Below are 18,755 nucleotides of genomic sequence, written 5' to 3' on the forward strand. Positions count from 1 at the left end.
TTTTTGTAAAATGTGGGATCAGCGGGAGAGTTTTTTTTTGTGCGCTCTGCTTTGTTCTCTTTTTAAGGTTATTAGAAGACGGTTGCTCAGCCCCGGATTGAGGATCGAATCTAAGGCACGATACTCTGCCCCCGAATATGCGACTGGCTCAGGAACTAATGCATGGAGAAGGACCTCGACTTCTGAGGACGGGTAAAGTGAAGTGGTGTAAATGATAGAATGTTATAAAGGTATGGTACTCAAAGGTACTAGGGAACAGGGTTGGCCAAAGAGCTGATATGCCTTAGGACAATCACAGCGTTGGAAAAGATTTAAGGACCCCGATAGCTAGATACATCTACAAACTAGATACCTCGCGCTAAGCGCCTCTGATTTTCTTTAACGTTTTCCTGCACACGGCCTATAAAGCCACACTCGGACCGTCTCCCTTGTGAACAAACCTATCGCTCGCCATCCTTGCCACACTGATGCCCCCCCTTGGCTTCAGAAACCAAGACCCCAGGGATTCTATCCCGAGGAGATAAGACGAGTATGTGGTAAGTAAAGGGTTTTCGTGCCCATGCATTTGATATGCTCGAATGTTGTCCCCCTCCCCCCCCCCTCTTTTCCTCCCTCTACAGGTTACATTGGAATCACGACTGAGGTATGGTGAAGATCTGAAGCCTCGCCATGTCTGATACATGAAGCGGACTAACGCTGCAAGGTGGTACCTAAGGACACCCACAAACTACTCTTGTAACGAAAGAGCCAATAAGTTGTATGATATGATGAAACACGATCACCCCTAATCTGCGTTGCGTGAATGAGCACATGTCACGTATGTCTGAAACTATGAGAAAATGTTTTTATGCGACTGAAGCGTTGACTTAACTAGTCAAAGGACCGAGAGTGCGAGAAGTGCGACACAATGGTGCCTTTTACTCAATGCATGTCCCTTGTACCCGGCCTAATGCTCGTCCGTCCCAAACTGCATGCTTTCGAAATTCTAACACGGACCTGTAATGTCTCATGTTGTGTAATGCGCTGAATAGCCTGTCTTAATACACGGCCACCCCCCATGCCGCACGTGTACTTTTTAGCCTATTGTTGCACACCTCTCTCTCTCTCTCTCTCTCTCTCTCTCTCTCTCTCTCTCCCCTCCACACTCTCACTCTTCTGAACGACTAGCACCTAATTGGCAAACCGCCACCCCTGGTGCACCACCCAATTGGCTCCAAATACCGCAAGTATTTGCACAAATTTGTCTTAAATAAAATCACCTTGATGCCATGTTACTACCTCTCCTTTCTGCTAAATATTGATGAAACCCAGAATTGGCCAAAAGGGAAAGGACAGGTAAGACGACTGAGGTTCCCTAATCTGACCCGTAATAAGGGAACTACATGTCAGTGGCTACTATGATAAAAAAAATGCCTCAGGTAACGCGACCTTCCCCGTCCCGAATTGTCTCAATACCCAAACAGTAAAGGTGATCGAAACATCCCCATCTTCCCAGAACGCCCCCAGTTTTGTATCAGCTGCCCCGGACGAGAGTTTAAAAACTGTCCCTCACCCCCCGGTTTTAAGAGATGGGTCGACTTACAACTAACACAGGCCAGCCATTGTTCCTAGGAATGATTTGTTGATGAGCAAGCTACAGAGTTTAGAATTCGAGAAATGTCACTGAACGCTTACCAACTGAACTGTGGCCTTCCGCTAGATAACGCCCTTATGACACAAAGCAAGACGATAGTCCCTCGCCCCAGTTTGCTATGTTCCTAGTTGTTTTCCATAAGACCCCGGTTTTCAATGAAGTAGTCAGGTTGTAAGAGACTCTGTAGGAATTAGAATGATGTTTGCAAAGTTAAGATTAGACCGAAATGAAGAAATTGTTGCAATAAACCCTGTTAAAAGTAAAATGTTTAGCTGAAAGGTAGGATGCATTGGTAGGATGGAAAATTGTTTAGCCTATGTTCGTTCCTCAGAAAGATACCTATCAGACCATGGTGATAGCACGTTGCACTTTTTCGTAAAATATAAAGCCCTGAAGAACGGTATAGCTTCGTAAGGCTCGTACTAGGAAAGTGGGTCTCTGCCAGAAGACCTGACGTGACTGTAATAAACAAAATGCAATGAATAGGTACCAGATCTCGTACCACGATAATGAATGTAGCACCAACAAACACCAAAGAAATAGTTACGAAGGAAAGTTATAGGAAATCCAGCAAGCCCATCATCAATTATTTATATGTTGGTTGTAAGCCCCAATGTAACGGATGTTTCTCAGTTGCTTGGAGCTGGGAGAGAAATAGACTTATGTGATTACCTTCCTCTGCCAATTCTCTAAAGACTGTCTTTTCAAACTCATTTAAGGGTACCACTGTCGGAGGAGAGAGAGACCGGATGTGGGAGCACGCGGCCTGACTGCAGATCGTGGAACATCTGCGACATTGGCCAAGGCGAGACCGCAACAGTAAGGAGTCGCAGGACGAGGCACTGTTTTCGACAAAATGAGAGGAAAGGGCTGACCTGATGCCCCTGCTCGATGATCAACATGTGCCGAAAAGTCCCTGCCCTCTGAACTCGGTCATGGGCCCGCCCACCTGAAGTTTTCCGTCCCCCTGGTCTGTTCCCGATCTGGCCCTGCTCCATCCCCTTTTCCTCCGACCTACCCTAAAGGACTACTCACACCCCCCCCCCTTCTTCCACCTGAACTCTTTGACAATCGACTCGAAAAAGAAAAACTGCGATCAGATAGAATAGGGTTTTGCTGCAAACTAAAATGAAACTTGGGTGCCCTGTCTAAGGTACCCATGAAAGAATAGTTAGGACACAGGGCGAAAAAGGGACCTTTTTTGACCAGGAAAGCGAGGAAAAGGTCATGCCCTGCAACGCAGGACCTAGAATAGAGCTGGACACATAGCTCCACCGCCGGTGCTCAACAGTGCCAACAGAAGACGACAAAGAATGCTGAGAACTCACTTATAATGGTCCACGACTATAAGACTTCCCCTTCGAACAGTGACACCCCTGATTATCGTTTTTACTACGTCTCATTTCTCTCCCAGCCACCATTGTATTGATTATGCTCCAACCGAATACGAAATGAACTTACATTTGTAATAACCTATCAGTCCATATTCCGAATGACTTTAAGCATCTGTGAAATGTACCCAATGCTCTCACTACAGAATCGTTTTTGTCCGATATTGCATTACTATGACTTTCCTGCAACGAGCTTAACGATAGGCCTGCCTCCTACGATGAAAGATTTTAAACGTAATGTTTACAGCTCCTTCACATGGGTTCCTACTTCTTTACTCATGACGGCCACAGTAGATATGGATAGGAAATAGGCCAGCAAGATGTCTTGGGAATGTTAAAGGGAGGACTGTGGAAAATTAGTACGGTTTGGTAAACATTATCTGCGCCATCTTGCCTTTTCCCCTGATGCCACACTTTTTGTCGTGCGCACCCGCCATTTTTAGGTGCCTCGATCAGAACCACCCTCTGCATGCCGCTGACCCCCACTCACTGGCCACCCCCGCTCTCACATGCCCTGGGTCATAAACCCCTCTTCAGCGCAGCTCTGCCTCGGAACCCCATCCTGTTCCCAGCACGACACCTCCCTTCATTCCTTTCATGGTCCCAGGTCCTTTGATACAAACCCCCTTTTCCTGTGTGCCCGTTTGTCTTCCTCGTTCCCAGACCGCCACCTGGCCCTGCGGATATTGTTTATTGCCCCCCCTCCCCGTACAGTAGGAAGCTTCCCCCATTAAAGGGCCCTCGAATTGATCAAAGCCCCCACCCTATGATATCCGATCAACCCCACACATTCCGTGAATCGGCGGAATGTCCAGCTGCGCGATAATCATCACCTATTGTGACCGGGGTGGGGACTTCAACTGTAAATGTGTGTGGGAACGGGCCTGAAGGGGAGATTCCGAGGATGTCCTTTCATACTTCAAAGCATTGCAAGAATGTGTTACCTGCAATAAAAATCATAAACCTGTGTATAAGAGGCCAGGCCTCAGAGATGCGGTTAGAGCACCTCGTGACGATACTGGCTGTCCGAACTGATGTGTTCTCCTCCGGAGAGAATAAACCTTGTTTCCTGCCTTCCAGTCTCCAGCGCCTGCCTCTTCATTGATTAATGTTTTGTGGGTTAAAGAGGCGATACCGCCGGGCAAATATTGGTTGGCCTTGACCTTTTTTTACACTCAGACGTGAGTCCCATGCTCTCCACACCACTGGAGTCAAGCTATCCAGGCTGATGAAGGCTGATAGCCAGAAACCGGTCCTTGGATGCTTGATTCCGGTCTGGGAAAGACATGGCTTGGTAGTTCGGACTGGACTGTTCCCATGAGGCACAGGGTCAGAGCTGATTTGCATATAGCCAGTGTCTAACCCAGGGTGGTGTGGAGTGCAAAGAAAGGATGGATTTAGGCCCAGATCATTGTACTGGGATGAATGTATGACATTGTTCTACATTCTGTCCATCAACTGTGTTTTTTGCGAGGTGATTGGGGCAGCTTTGCAGAAGAGTGCTGTTCACACTATACATCTGACAACAGACATGTGGACCAGTTGCCAAGCCCTTGATTACATGTGCATCACTGCACACTGGGTCTCTTTTTCAGGGGTTAAAGCAAAGCTAAACGCAGGTGTTGACACGGACAAAGTTTATAAAGCTGCTCGGAAACATGCAATAGTAGCCATGTTTGCCATGGAGAAAACTCATACAGCAGAAAACATTTTGCATGAGTTTAACACAAAGGTCTTTCAATGGCTGTCCCCAAGAAAACGCATGATTGGTTATGTTTCCACGGATAATGGCGCCAATGTAGTTAAGGCCATGGATATGGGTAACTATTTCAGAGTGCCGTGTTTGGCGTACTGTGTAAACCTGGTTGTTAAAAAATTCTTGCATGAAGAAAGTCCAGTCTACGAGTTACTGACCACCTGCCGAAGAATGTGCACACATTTCAACCATTCTTTTAAGGCCCGGAAGCAGCTGAGGGGCCTGCAACATGAACGTAAAGTGCCAGTGAAAGCACTCATCCAGGACGTGGTAACACGTTCAAACTCAACCTTCTACATGCTTGAGCGTCTGTATGAGCAGTATGCGGTAGTCGATCAGTATTTCTTTAAACTGGGTACACCTATGATAGACCTGAGGATACAGGTGGAGCAATGGGAGCTAGTTAAAAGCCTGACAGACATGCTTCGTCCTTTTGAGGTCTTCACACGTGCAGTCAGCAGGGAGGACTGTAATTTGGGAAAAGCTATCCCATTGTTGCGCATGCTAGAGGACAAACTGAAGGCGGTGTCTTCTATGTTTCAAAAAGATGGAAAGCAAGAAGCATTTGAGTTGGCCGAGAAGTTATCACAGTGCCTACTTTGCGATGAACGTCTTCAAAAGATCCACACAGAACAGCATTACATTTCTGCTACTATTCTGGATCCACGGTACTAAAAGGCAGTGGCAGGCAGAGTATTCTTTCCTTTTGATGACGCAGATGTTACAAAGTACAAACATTGTCTAGCTGTGTCAGCCACTCGGTTTGAAAGAGAACGGCAGGAAATTGAAGGAAAAGGCAGTACATCAGCATCAGCAGGCCATCCGGAGTCAAAAACATCCACTTCTGCATCTGTGGCAGAAGTGAGTGATTTTCCCTCTCAGCTGTTAACGACGACAGCAACCGTATCATCTGCACCAGACACAACAGTAATATTGTGTGAAAAAGAGGATTGGCTATCTCAGCTTGGGTTTGCTTCTCAAAAGGTCCCAGAAAAAAGTAAGAGAAGTGGAGGAACCCTGGAGAACCTTGAGTCGATGGTGCAGGCCTATCTGAATGACTCAACAGAGGTCTATGTTCATCATGACCCATTGGCGTATTGGCATGGGAAAAGAGATGTGTGGCCAGAGATCACCAACCTGGCTATAAATTACTTGTCTTGCCCACTCGCAAGCGTGCCTTCTGATCGTGTTTTCAGTGCTGCTGGTGGCATTGTAACTTCCAAAAGGACCCGCCTCTAGCCCAAAAATGTGGAGAGGTTAACAATGATCAAGATGAATCAGCACTTCATACCACCAGATTACAAAATACGAGAATGCACGCAGGAAGAAGACGAGGAGGACACCAACTTAGATGAGGGAAGTTCTTCTCTGTTAACTGACCTACTCCCGTCTCAATTCTCAGAGTTTGAGGACGAGCTCTTCTTCCCTGACACCGAGCCCTGAAAATGAGTCAATGAATCACTAACTTTCTTTTTCGTCCTTATTCACTTTTATTCCTGTGTGTCTGTCTTTCTTTGTTTTGCAAAATCTATATAAAAAAAACTTTAATCACCTAATCACAAAAACAAGCCCATCAGCAGAACTGTCTTCACTTATTTGCTTATTGATTTGAAGGTGCCGCAGTCTGCATTCCTCAGGTTCACAAGTTCACAAGAACATGCCCCTCTATCCTCCTCCTCCTCCAGACTCCTATTTCCCTCAAAGCAGATGGCTGGATTACGCCCAATGAAGAAAGACTCTGCACTTGTGGGGGTGTTCTACTTCTTTGCGGGTGAGTTGACGGGTCTGGGGCATTGCTGTGAAGGTCTAATACCGGATAAAAGTGGTTTGGAGAAAATCGGAGGTAAAAAAGTATTGCGTTTTTGTTCACTTGCCTGTCTTTGGGGTGCTGTTTGGGGGCTTCCAGGTTTTTAAGGGTGGGTTTTGGGGTCTGGGAGCACTGCTGCCACAGTCTAATGTTGATTGCATTTGTTTTTCAGGAAATCCGTGGTGGAAAAGGGGAGTTAGGGCCTAGCTGCAGAGCTCATTTGGACTGCATTCCAGGTAGGCCCAAAGTTTCCTAAGTGTGGCTTTTCCCGGTTTTGCTTGTTGGCTTTTTTGGGGGGGTGAAACTTGTTTTTGCCTGGGTTCACGGGTCTGGGGGCCTTGCTTGCAAGGTGTAATACCGGCTAAAAGTGGTTTGGAGAAAATCGGAGCAGAAAAAGTTTTTGCGCTTTTGATCACTTGCCTGTCTTTTGGGTGCTGTTTGGGGGGCTTTTGGGTTGTTGGGGGTGGGTTTTTGGGTCTGTGAGCACTGCTGGCACATTCTAATATTGATTGCATTTGTTTTACAGGAAATCCATGGTGGAAAAGGGGAGTTGGGGCCTAGCTGCAGAGCGCATTTGGATTGAATTCCAGGTAGGCCCAAAGTTTCCTAAGCGTGGCTTTTCCCGGTTTTGCTTTTCGGCTTTTTTGGGGGGTGAAACTTGTTTTTGCCCGGATTCACAGGTCTGGGGGCCTTGCTTGGAAGGTGTAATACCGGCTAAAAGTGGTTTGCAGAAAATCGGAGCAGAAAAAGTTTTTGAACTTTTGATCACTTGCCTGTCTTTGGGGTGCTGTTTGGGGGGCTTTTAGGTTGTTGGGGGTGGGTTTTGGGGTCTGTGAGCACTGCTGGCACATTCTAATGTTGATTGCATTTGTTTTACAGGAAATCCATGGTGGAAAAGGGGAGTTGGGGCCCAGCTGCAGAGCGCATTTGGACTGAATTCCAGGTAGGCCCAAAGTTTCCTAAGTGTGCCTTTTCCCGGTTTTGCTTTTTGGCTTTTTGGGGGGTGTAACTTGTTTTTGCCCGGGTTCACGAGTCTGGGGGCCTTGCTTGGAAGGTGTAATACCGGCGAAAAGTGGTTTGGAGAAAATCGGAGCAGAAAAAGTTTTTGCGCTTTTGATCACTTGCCTGTCTTTGAGGTGCTGTTTGGGGGGCTTTTAGGTTGTTGGGGGTGTGTTTTGGGGTCTGTGAGCACTGCTGGCACATTCTAATGTTGATTAAATTTGTTTTACAGGAAATCCATGGTGGAAAAGGGGAGTTGGGTCCTAGATGCAGAGCGCATTTGGCTTGAATTCCAGGTAGGCCCAAAGTTTTCTAAGTGTGGCTTTTCCCGGGTTTTGCCTTTTGGCTTGTTGGTGGTGTTAAACTTGTTTTCGCCCGGGTTGACAGTTCTGGGGCCATTGCTGGGAAGGTCTAATACCCGAAAGAAAGTGTTTTGGAGACAATCCCTGGGGAAAAAGTTTTAGCATTTTCTGAGATTTCGCTCACTCTACCGTTTTTGGGGGGCTGTTTGTGGGGGTTCCTGGTGTTTGTGGGGGGGTTGCGAGTCTTGGAGCAATGCTGGGTATGGATACTTTTTCTTGCTTGCAAGTGGTTTGAATATAATCCATGGTGGGTAAGGGGGGATTTGGGCCTACTTTACTTTCAAAGTACGTTTTGTCACCATTTTCTACTAGGCCTCTGACAGGTAGCAGTATCGCACGTTTTTTGAGATCTGATTGGGGTCTTCTACATTTTTGCGACTGGGTTTAGTAAGGGTCTGGGAGCACTGCTGGGAAGGTCTAATTTTGTTCTAAAACACAGTTTACAGTACACCTAGCTTGAGGGGAAAAATCCGCTAAATTAATTCGCCCATACTTATTTATCCTTCAAAAGGAGACTCAGACAGAGTACGCACTTTCAAAAATATTGTACTTTCTATTAGGAAACTCAAAGTGTGACTTTTTGCACTACACAGCGTACATACCTTATATTTATTTGTCAGTGGTGTTCTAATATCACTTCCTGTTTTTCCATCAATAATTACAGGCCGGGTTTCAGCCTGTGCAATGGGAAAAAAAGGATGGAGTCAGGCTTCACATTAGCGAGCCGCAATTCAGCATCCGCCAGGCAGGCAGTGGACAGGGTGTCTTCTGGTCACCAACATTGATGGACGCAGGGTCAGATGGATTGGAGGAGTCCCGCTAATAAGAGGAATGGTTGGATGCATGCAACTTCCCAAATTCAACAGGACAACTACAACAACATACAGATACAGTATCCGTTCTTTTCTAATTATCTTTTAAGTAATGTTATTGCTGTGAACTTCTATGAGTGTGACTCTGCATTTCTTTGATCTCTGCTTCTAAATTCATCCCTACAGCCATTGTATAGGTTTTACTTCTGCTATTTTTCAAACCTAATTTAATGTACGAAGTGTTTCTCTGAGTGCATAGATAGGCAAGTGAAAACGCATAATTACTGCAGCCCTGTACTGTCCCATTCTTTCATAAACGGTTGTCGAAAGTACTACTTACTTTTCAGTAACCATGCATGCAGTAGTGCATGCACTTCCTTTATGTCACCTAAAAGATTTATGGATAGCTTTGTACCCAAAGATTTGTTTATCTTCAATTATTGTTTGTCCATGCTGTGCTTTTTTTTCTTCTCTCAACAAAACTTTCCCAAAAACCCCCATTTCCATCCATTTTCCAAACCCTAACCCTCTTCCCCCGGGCTGTGTGGTTTTGATTGATGTGTGACTAAATGACAGCAATAATTCCACACACTTGCTGGGGAGGATAAGGTCATAGCAACAGGCTGGTGAAGGAATCCGGGGATATATTCTTACTCAGTTTGACACAGACCCATGACTATTAGCAAATGAAAGCAGATTTTCATGTGCGCCATCAACTTGATTGATCATCAAGAACATCCTTCTCCTAGACGTGGCAAATGATTACGCTGCTGTGTCCTTCACCTTCAGTACTATTTCTTGTAGTAGTAGCCAATGTCAAAGAAATTCAACGCAAGTAGTAGTTATACTTTCAATACTTTACCATTTGTTAGGCTACATTGTGGCACTGTTCTAGTGTACTGTTACCTGCTATATTCTCTATAGTACCGTTCTAATGCTACGGTAAGGACAAACAAGGTTTCATTTTCTTTTTTTTCATATGCTGCAACTGCCACTGTGTAGTACCACCGCAATGATGACATTTCATCCGCCCAGGATTGCCAACCTTAATCGCCATTTCCCGTGCCAGCCCTGTGCCTAGCCCTATTTCCAAACACAAATTACAGGTAAGATAAGCGTTTGGGGGGAGGTAGTATAATGGAGTATTAGGAGAGACGAGAGACTGACGGGAGTACTAGTAAAGTCCTAGGACTATTGAATTCACTTACTGTGTGAGAGGCACTTAGTTTTGAAAACATTTGGGCAATTACTTACACAACTTGAATCAAGATGCCACTTAAGTTTCAGGAAAACAAACTTACCGTTAAACCTCCACACCCAGCCTCAAAAGCAGTAAAAAACACGTATGCTAAGATAAAGTTTAAAGTATATTTATATCCCTAACATAAATAATCTCCCGCAAGACCCAACCCACCCCCCCTCCCAAACCCCAACGAATGTCCATGAAAAGTCCAAAAAAACGAACTCCTAATTCCCACCCCCCCCCAGAAGTCTTTAAAAAAGGAGCAAGGGACAGTCTCCTCCTACTTCTGGCTGCTGTTCACTTTTCGGGCCAGGTCGGCAGGCTCCTTGCAGAGGGTCTCGAGCAGGGTTTTGGTGTTCAACAGCTCCTGCTCAAGGTAGGACACCCTGAGTGAAAGGCAGTGCAACCATTTTTTGGTACTGCTATGGGGGGCAGCTGATTTTTTTGCTGCTCGGCGGTGGCGGGTGGCTGCGGTACCCCGGCTCCGTACCGCTGGACACCTGCTGCGCTGACTGGCTGACCCAGGGAGCACGGAGGAGGATGCAGCTGTCCCGGTCGATGTTGTGGTCGACTGCGTGTCCCCCTCCTCCTGGTCCACCAGCCGCCGTTGCCGGGCCCTTTTAGCCAGCTCCTTCCGGGTTGGTTTGGAAGGAGCATCTATATGAAGAAAGAAAGACATAGTCTGTAACCAATGCTCTTTAAGATTAACACAAAATGATTCAGCAGAAAGTTGTGTCACAGTAGAACTAGTAACTTGCAAGCGCAGTACATAACTATTGTGGCCAGTATCTATCTAACCTCCCACTTCTTCATCCTTGCTCTAACATTAGTGGGAGTTTAAGGAATCAATTCTACGAGCACTATGGACTCACTCCATTAGAGTCGACTATGACAGTACACCAGTCTTATTCTTCTTCTTCTCTATTGTTTAGCAAAATTGGTACGTTAACTTCTGCAAGCCGGCATGATGCCAGCGCAGTCAACTTGCACCCGAGAAAAACAGACGCCCGCCATGATGAGTGAGACAGACTTGCGTTACTGTACCGGTCCAGTACATGCAGGTGGTGATGCTCTTACTTTTCTATTACGGGTGGCACTGAGAATACTCTGTTACAAGGGCTACTGCTTAATTAATTTAACTTTCACCCTACAGTGCCAATGAATACTAGAAAAGGAAAATGAAGAAGATAAATAATCTGATTATCTATCACTGCACATGGTATGTATTTGCTTACATATGGGATGACTTTAGGTGCTTTGCTTTTTATTGAGTGAACAGTGATACATCCACACATGAATGACCGAGTTCTACTAAACTTATTAACAGAGGTAGTGAGTGGCCATCGTAATAGCCGGATATATGCTGTGCTTGCAATACAAACTACTGCTACTATTCATGGTAGTGTTCGGACAAAATTAAAACTTCTTTTCCTTGCCTTTCCTACACTGGAACGGACGTGCGGGTGCGGTGTTACATGCTCTTCAAAGTAACACTTAGTTCATCCAGTGACCGTCTACTCTCTCTAGATACACATATGCTATCTAAGAGTCAGATAGTACCATGATCCAGGCATCCATCCATTCAAACTATATGTCAATCATTCTTCTTCATGTCTCTCATCTGGACAAACCTTACATTTTCTCACGGGAAAACAATCTTTTCATTTTATTTGGGAAACCGCAAGCCATACATACATGCTTGAATTGCATTTGAATTTCAACCAAAGGATATATTGCGCACACATACAGTTTCTGTTTCACCCACCCAGGCTGTTCTCCTTCCACCCATCCTTGCTTCATCCTTCACCCAGCCATGCATCATATTCCTTCCCAGCCAACTCGAGCACCAATCAAACACGTATCATTCTTCTTTGTCAGTTATCATTACTTTTAACTTGCTCGTCCTTCCACACTTACTTACACCCTTATTTCGCTTTTCGTTCATCCCATCCATCAAGTTAATCTCAGATCTAATTTGGATTCTCGAAAAAAAATTCCCCGCTGAGTTGAAGTAAATTTAGAGGAGGCTACTACCTGGTTGATAAAAACTTTGACTCCAAATTTGAAAGTCTTCTTAACGGTATAGTAACTTAACTGTACAACATATATACTATACCCGTGCAGAGAGCACACTCTGCAGTCTGCAATCTCAATAAGTAAGGAATATAAGAGCTTACCACTGCCCGCCACTACCGTGGCAACCCTCACAGCAGTTTCCACCGGCACTTGCACCGCCTCCTCCCCAGAAGTGTCCTCCACCTCCGCGCTGGCCCCGGCACCAGATGTTCCACCTACATAGTACATTTAAGAATGTTAGATGTCATAGACATACACCACTCACTAGTATTTTGTCTAGGAATGAAGAAATGTGAATACAGAAACCAATCTAATAATTTGTGACTGTCTACTCTAAAGTAAAAATGTCCCTTTTTCCAGGGAAGGGTGTTGTCTTGCTGCCCTTTTTGGCACAACTGATGAATGCTTGCTTTTTAACACGCATCATTTTTCTCATAACAGACAGAAGCTTCACTTCTAAGAACAAGAGCAAGATCAGATCATCATCACTAGGACGGAGTGACCAACGATTCAGCACCAAAAAGAAAAATTAAAGTTCAAACCAGGTGAGGGCTCGGCTTGCCCACAATAAATGTGTGAAATAAATCACTAAGCACTTTTCCATTTTTAATCAACCGTTTATGTTTTATGACAAACTTGATTTTAATACATGTTTTTACTTTTAATAAAGCTTTAAAACTTGAATAGACTGTGGTTTTTGGTCAAGAGTGACGGAGCAAAAGGTTTTGCAATTTGCAAGCATGAGTCCGTGCCTCGGACACTTCTGGACTCTGACTCCGTACTCTTGCCCTGCGTTGGATAATCATCATTGGGGATCAATCATCGATTAATTCGGGAGCTAAATGACTCTGCCACACTATCTAGTCAGTAAGGAGATTGGGGGTTCTTCAAAGTCTGTTATCACTGAGGTATGTGGAAAGTCTACCTGCGCCTATTATAATTGATAAACAATGCACTATTTAGTGTCCATAGTTCTGTTTGTGCAGATTTGTCCCTGCAACAGTAGTAGTATGGATTGTCCTCCTATTCAAACCAAAAGTAAAGAAGTATCTTATTCTTTCTTGGTGGTCATTCACATTTCATTGTTGGGAATTGTCAAAGCATAAACATTTAGAAGACTTGAAAAGACATTATGGACAATCCCAAGGGACTGCACTCAGTGCATAGAGCTATTGCTGACTAGAATGGGAGTGTCGTTTAACACCTTTTTCCAACTGTGCAATCTTAGTTAGCTACACAGACAGACTAATAAGAATAATCTAGTAATACCACAGCGAGTCATAGTAGAGGCAGGATAAGAATTTAGATACAGTCTACAAGAAGATCAAAGACGATTTAGAAAAAATCGAATGAGGAACGCTAGGAAAAAATACTCTATATTAAAATCAAAACTTACCGGGGCCAGCAAAGGAGCCCTCGCCTGACCGATCCTGGCCTTCTACAGCAGCAGCAGCCGATACCACCTCCTCCTCTGTCCTCTTGCCCCTGGGGGGAGCTGATGTACAGTATGAAAGAAAGAAAGACCCGAAAACATGGATGATTGTTGTCAACCAAATCAAACATTTCAAAAGAACAATAACAAAATATTTTGGCGAAATAGCAAATAGACAACTATTCCACGGGATATATTGACCTATCTCATGTGGTCTACTACGATATTAGTATTGCTTGATTTGCGGACCGTCGACTTGGAAAGTTATGTAACTCACTAAACAAACTACTAAAAAGGTTCGCCTAGGACTGGCAGGCAGCAGTCCGCAGCACGCAAAGTGACAAACAAACTCCATCGTGATTGCAGATCAGTGACAACACTAAAAAGTTTCCTACTACATTAACCAGTCATTAAAATACTCAAACTATCAATCCACCACCACTATTTCTTCTTATTGTCAGGTGTACAAAGGAAGGACTGGACTTGAGTCTGTAGGGGCAGATTTACAAGCCCCTTGTGGCTCTTTTGCTTGGTTGTTGCATGACTTTTGTGACGCAGCGGCAGAACAAAAGAGGCGCCATGGTGCGGCATATATTAACAACGTGACGCATATGGGAGATGCATCACGTTGTAAAGCCCTGCGCCATCAGGGGCCGTTCCGGCGCAAGGGAGGGCGTTCCTGCGCAGGAACGCATCCTAAAAGTGGCTGAGGGAAATCTACAAGATTTCAATCAGTCACTTTTAGGACAATGATGCGTCACTCAAACCCTGCGCCTGCTTGAAGCAGACGTACGGCTTGACGCAGCATTGGGGAGCTAGGGCACTCCAGAGCATTGCTGGAGCTGCACCATCGTTGCGACGCAACTCCAGCAATGCGCTGCCTTTACGGCACAGATGCGTAACGCTTCGGTGACGTTTTGGGCCCATGGTGCGCCAAATTGTAAATAAGGCGCACCATGGTTGGTGGTGGCGTGGCGCACAATTACTGGCACATCCCTGCTACTTTGCAGGGATGCGTCGGTAATTGCAAATCTGCCCCTTAGTGTCTAGCATTACGCAGTTCTGTAAACTACACTCATACATAATTTCTCAGGCCAATGAAATGAACACAAAATCGAAAACAAATAAGCATAGTAGCAACGCTACTGAGAAGGAGAGCAGTGCACCTGAAATGCACAGAAGATTTTGAAATATAATTTACCTACAATGTAATCGGCAGCATTATTGCTCTTGGTAAAAAACACAAATTTGCAATATAATAACACACAGAGCGGGAGAAAACAGAGTATTGATGAAATAGCTACTACTACTCACCAAGCCCGGGGATCTCGACGCCGAGCAGGTCGAGCAGGTCGCGTTCCCGGTCCAGGATATCCGTCCAACGGTGGGTGGCCTGGTTGTAGGTGCGCCGGACCCGAGAGAGTTCATACATGGCCCGGCACACCTTCTCCCACCGCTTCCGGCGCTCCCGGATCCCGTAGCCGCTTGCGATCCTGCCGCGATGGTCCTGGGGAGGCGGCGCTGTACATAGTACACTAGTGCGGCCACCTCCTCCGCGCTAAAGATCTCCCGTGGCATCACTAGCTCCCCCTCAAACGCCCGCACGGGAGCCGGGCATGGGGTGCGGGACCCTTCCCCTTCTCAGGCTGCTTCCCGGCTCCCTTTACCATGGTCTGGGCAGAAAGGAAGGTAAATAATAAATAAGAAATAGAATAGGGAAGAAAAAAAGAAAAGAGTTTAAAAAAGTAGTTTAAAATTAACCAAAAGTAGCAGAAAACACAAAAATATAGAGCTAGAAAAATAGAGGGATAGATAATAAGTAAAATAGATTAAAAAAAACTTCAAACAAGCAAAGGATGGCAGAGATTGAGAGAGGATACAGAAAGGATGGCCAGAACCATAGCAATGAATGGAAAACAAGATGGCCACGCCCGTTCAGGACCGCGTGGGTAAGTTTGCGCGAGATTTCCCCCGCGATCACACGCAAACTTGTACTAGCGAGCCGCACACTTCGCGAGATTACACATAGCGCCCGGAAACGGAAATACGTCACGCACACAAGATGGCCGCGGCCATGTACGACCGCTAGGGTAACTTCGCAACGTTGCGTTACAAATGGCTCACGAAAACGCAAAAAACCACGGGAACTAACACGCCGCAAAAAACAAATCGCATATTTGCACAAATTCGCGGATTCCAAATTCGATCTTGCGCAAATTCGCGCCCCACGAATCGCGTGAATTGCAGAAAAATTATTTTTGCAAAACCGAAAGCACTCAGCAGGTGCAAAAGTTCAAGCTCATCATTAGTAACCATTCCCTGTAGTGCTTCCTGAGGGGCCCCTCCAGAGTTCAGTTGCCTACTTGCAACTATTCTATGACCCTGCTCTGACCCTCACAGCAGGCTCAGAGAATAGCTACAAGTATGCCACAAAGGTCCTGTTAAAAAAAATTACACTGCAACAGAAAGCAATTACAGATAAGGAAGCAGGTGCCAGACTGGAAGTTCAAATTCAGTGACACATTAATCAGCCCCTAATTCATTCATGTCAGTTGAGGCAGGGCAGGTGTGCTAACGAATTTTGCAAAACTGAAAGCACTTAGGTGCAAAAGTTCAAACTCATCGTTAATCAGGAAGCACTTACAGCTAAGGAAGCAGGTGCCAGCTCAAATTCAGTGACACATTAATCAGCCCCAAATTAATTCATGTCAGTTGAGGCAGGGCAGGTGTGCTTTTCCCCCCATAATCTACAGTGCTGAACCAGAGGGTGGCAGTGATGAACCAGAGGGTGGCATGGGTGAACCAGAGGGTGGCAGTGGTGAAACAGGGGGTGCTGTGATGAACCAGACATAGAAACAACATGGTCGCGACCGTTGCGACCCGACAAGTAAGTCCGCGTTTGCGAACTCGTAAAAAACCCTCGCGAACTGGCAGAAACCCTTGCGAACACAAAAAAAATCTGCTAATTTGCGAAAGTTCGCGAATTTTGCGGATTGCGAATCCGTAAATACGCAAATTCGCGAATTTTGAATTCACAAAATTCGCCCATACTTAGTTGTCATTACAACGCGGTCATTACAATAACTGCGTAGTTAGTACGTAATGCATTTACATCGCAAGTTATTACAACGACTTGGACTAGGGGACGTTGAGGTATTGGAAATTAATTTCAACACCTTTCTTAATGTTGCGCAAACTGGAGTAGGGATATTAATTAATACTATTCCTAAGTCCAGCTCACCCCCTAGTGTAAGTCATTGTAATGACTTGCGATGTAAATGAACCGGGTACTAACAAAGTGGTCGTTGTAACTACCGCATTGTAAAAGCACGCAATGTAACGCATCGTGATGTAATGAAACATATTCATCATTAGCCCATGAGGAAGAGATATCAGACTCTAGTTCAGCCAGCCCGAGGCTGATGCAGGACGACAACATCACTGCCATATGAAGGTCTGCAGCAGACTCCGCATTGCAGCAAACAGTATGGGCCATTGCGGCCCCTGGGATGGAGGGCCACCATGCAGTGGCACGTGTGAGGGGTGGACAGCTAAGAGGGCATATTACGGCCCCTTGGCATCTCTCAGAGGCGAGAAAGGGCCTGGCCACCTTTTAACCAATATGATTCGATACACAGGCCACGTTACCTACAGGTGTGTGGGAGTGGATTATGATGTGTGGATTCTGGAAGAAGGGGAGCTAGTAGACGATAAATTCACAGATGAAGAACGCCTCTGGCAGCACAGTAGGGCATGCAGGGGGTTCAGCTAATGTTGTCGCTAATGTGTTGCAGGAAGGACCTGGTGAGGGAGACCCGGCATAAGGCGACGGTGGACATGGAACCTTTGCAGCTGGATAGGCGTCTGGATCCTGTGCTAAGGCCGACCTTGACACCAGGGGTAAACAGTCTCAAAGCTTTCCTCGCTCAGCTTAATCTTAACCAAATACGTAACAGCCCTACACACGACAAAGGCGCAACTCTCGATCTAATAATCTCCAAAGTGGACTCCACACAACTAGACTTGATCCTCCCTTGCGACTGGTCTGACCATCATGTCATTACATTCCAAGTCTTGCAAACTGTTAATCGACTCCCAACACAACCCCTGAGAACTAAGATCTGGAAGAGAAACCTGAAAAACGTCAGCTCTGACCTTATAGCATCATCTAATTCAAACCTTCTTTGCTCCCCAGAAGACCTTGCAAATGTACAGGGTCTGACCAATCACTACTTTCACTCCATGAACAACCTGCTAGACAAAATAGACCTGCTTCAACTGAAGAGAACTTCCACAAAAGACGCAAAACCGTGGTATGATGGGAGGCTAAATGAAGATAGACTCTCTCTTAGAGTAATTGAACGACGTTGGAGAGCAGCCCCCTCAGCTTACCACCTCAAGCTTCTTAGAATCTCCAGAAACGCCTATTTTAGAAAGATCAGAAAATCTAAATCCACCTTTTTCAGGTCTCAACTAGACCTAGCCAAGAACCGACCCGAAAAGCTATTCGATCTTTTCAAAGCCCAAACCAAGAGCCTACCAAGTCTCCCTAACACTATCCAACTTTCTCTACCCAATTGTGATGAATTTGCCTCCTTCTTCGCTTCTAAGATGGAATCCATTAAATCAGATATAAGCAAGGACCTCCTATCCGTCTCAGTCTTGAAAAAGAACTCATCACTGCCCTTGGCTGATGCTCAAGCTAATGACCTCCCAAAATTTAAACAAAAAAATAACACAACTTGGTCCGACTTCTACACCTACAGTGAAGATACCATATTAAAGACGCTAACCACTCTGAAACTTTCCAATCATTTCATAGACCCGCTCCCGGCTAATTACCTAAAATACTTAATTCCTCTGTTACTACCCCTCTGGACCAAGATCATTAACACGTCCCTCCTTCAAGGATACATTCCTGACATCCTAAAATCAGGTCAGGTTTCGCCTATCCTAAAGAAAACACCAGCTGACCCCTCGGACCCAAATAATTATTGTACGATTTCTAACATTCCTATGCTAACCAAACTCCTGGAAAAATGCGTTATCATACAGATGAACAGTCACATTGATCAATTTAACCTGCTTAACCAATTTCAATCAGGATTCAGAGCAGGTCACAGCACTAAATCAGCCATGACCCATGTATTAGACGACGCTCTAAAAATCCTAGACAAAAAAGAAGCATGTCTACTAATCCTACTGGACCTTTCATCAGCCTTTGACACCGTCAAACACTGCAAC

The sequence above is a fragment of the Lissotriton helveticus genome, chromosome 1_1 (assembly GCF_964261635.1).
Source record: "Lissotriton helveticus chromosome 1_1, aLisHel1.1, whole genome shotgun sequence".
Lineage (NCBI taxonomy): Eukaryota > Metazoa > Chordata > Amphibia > Caudata > Salamandridae > Lissotriton > Lissotriton helveticus.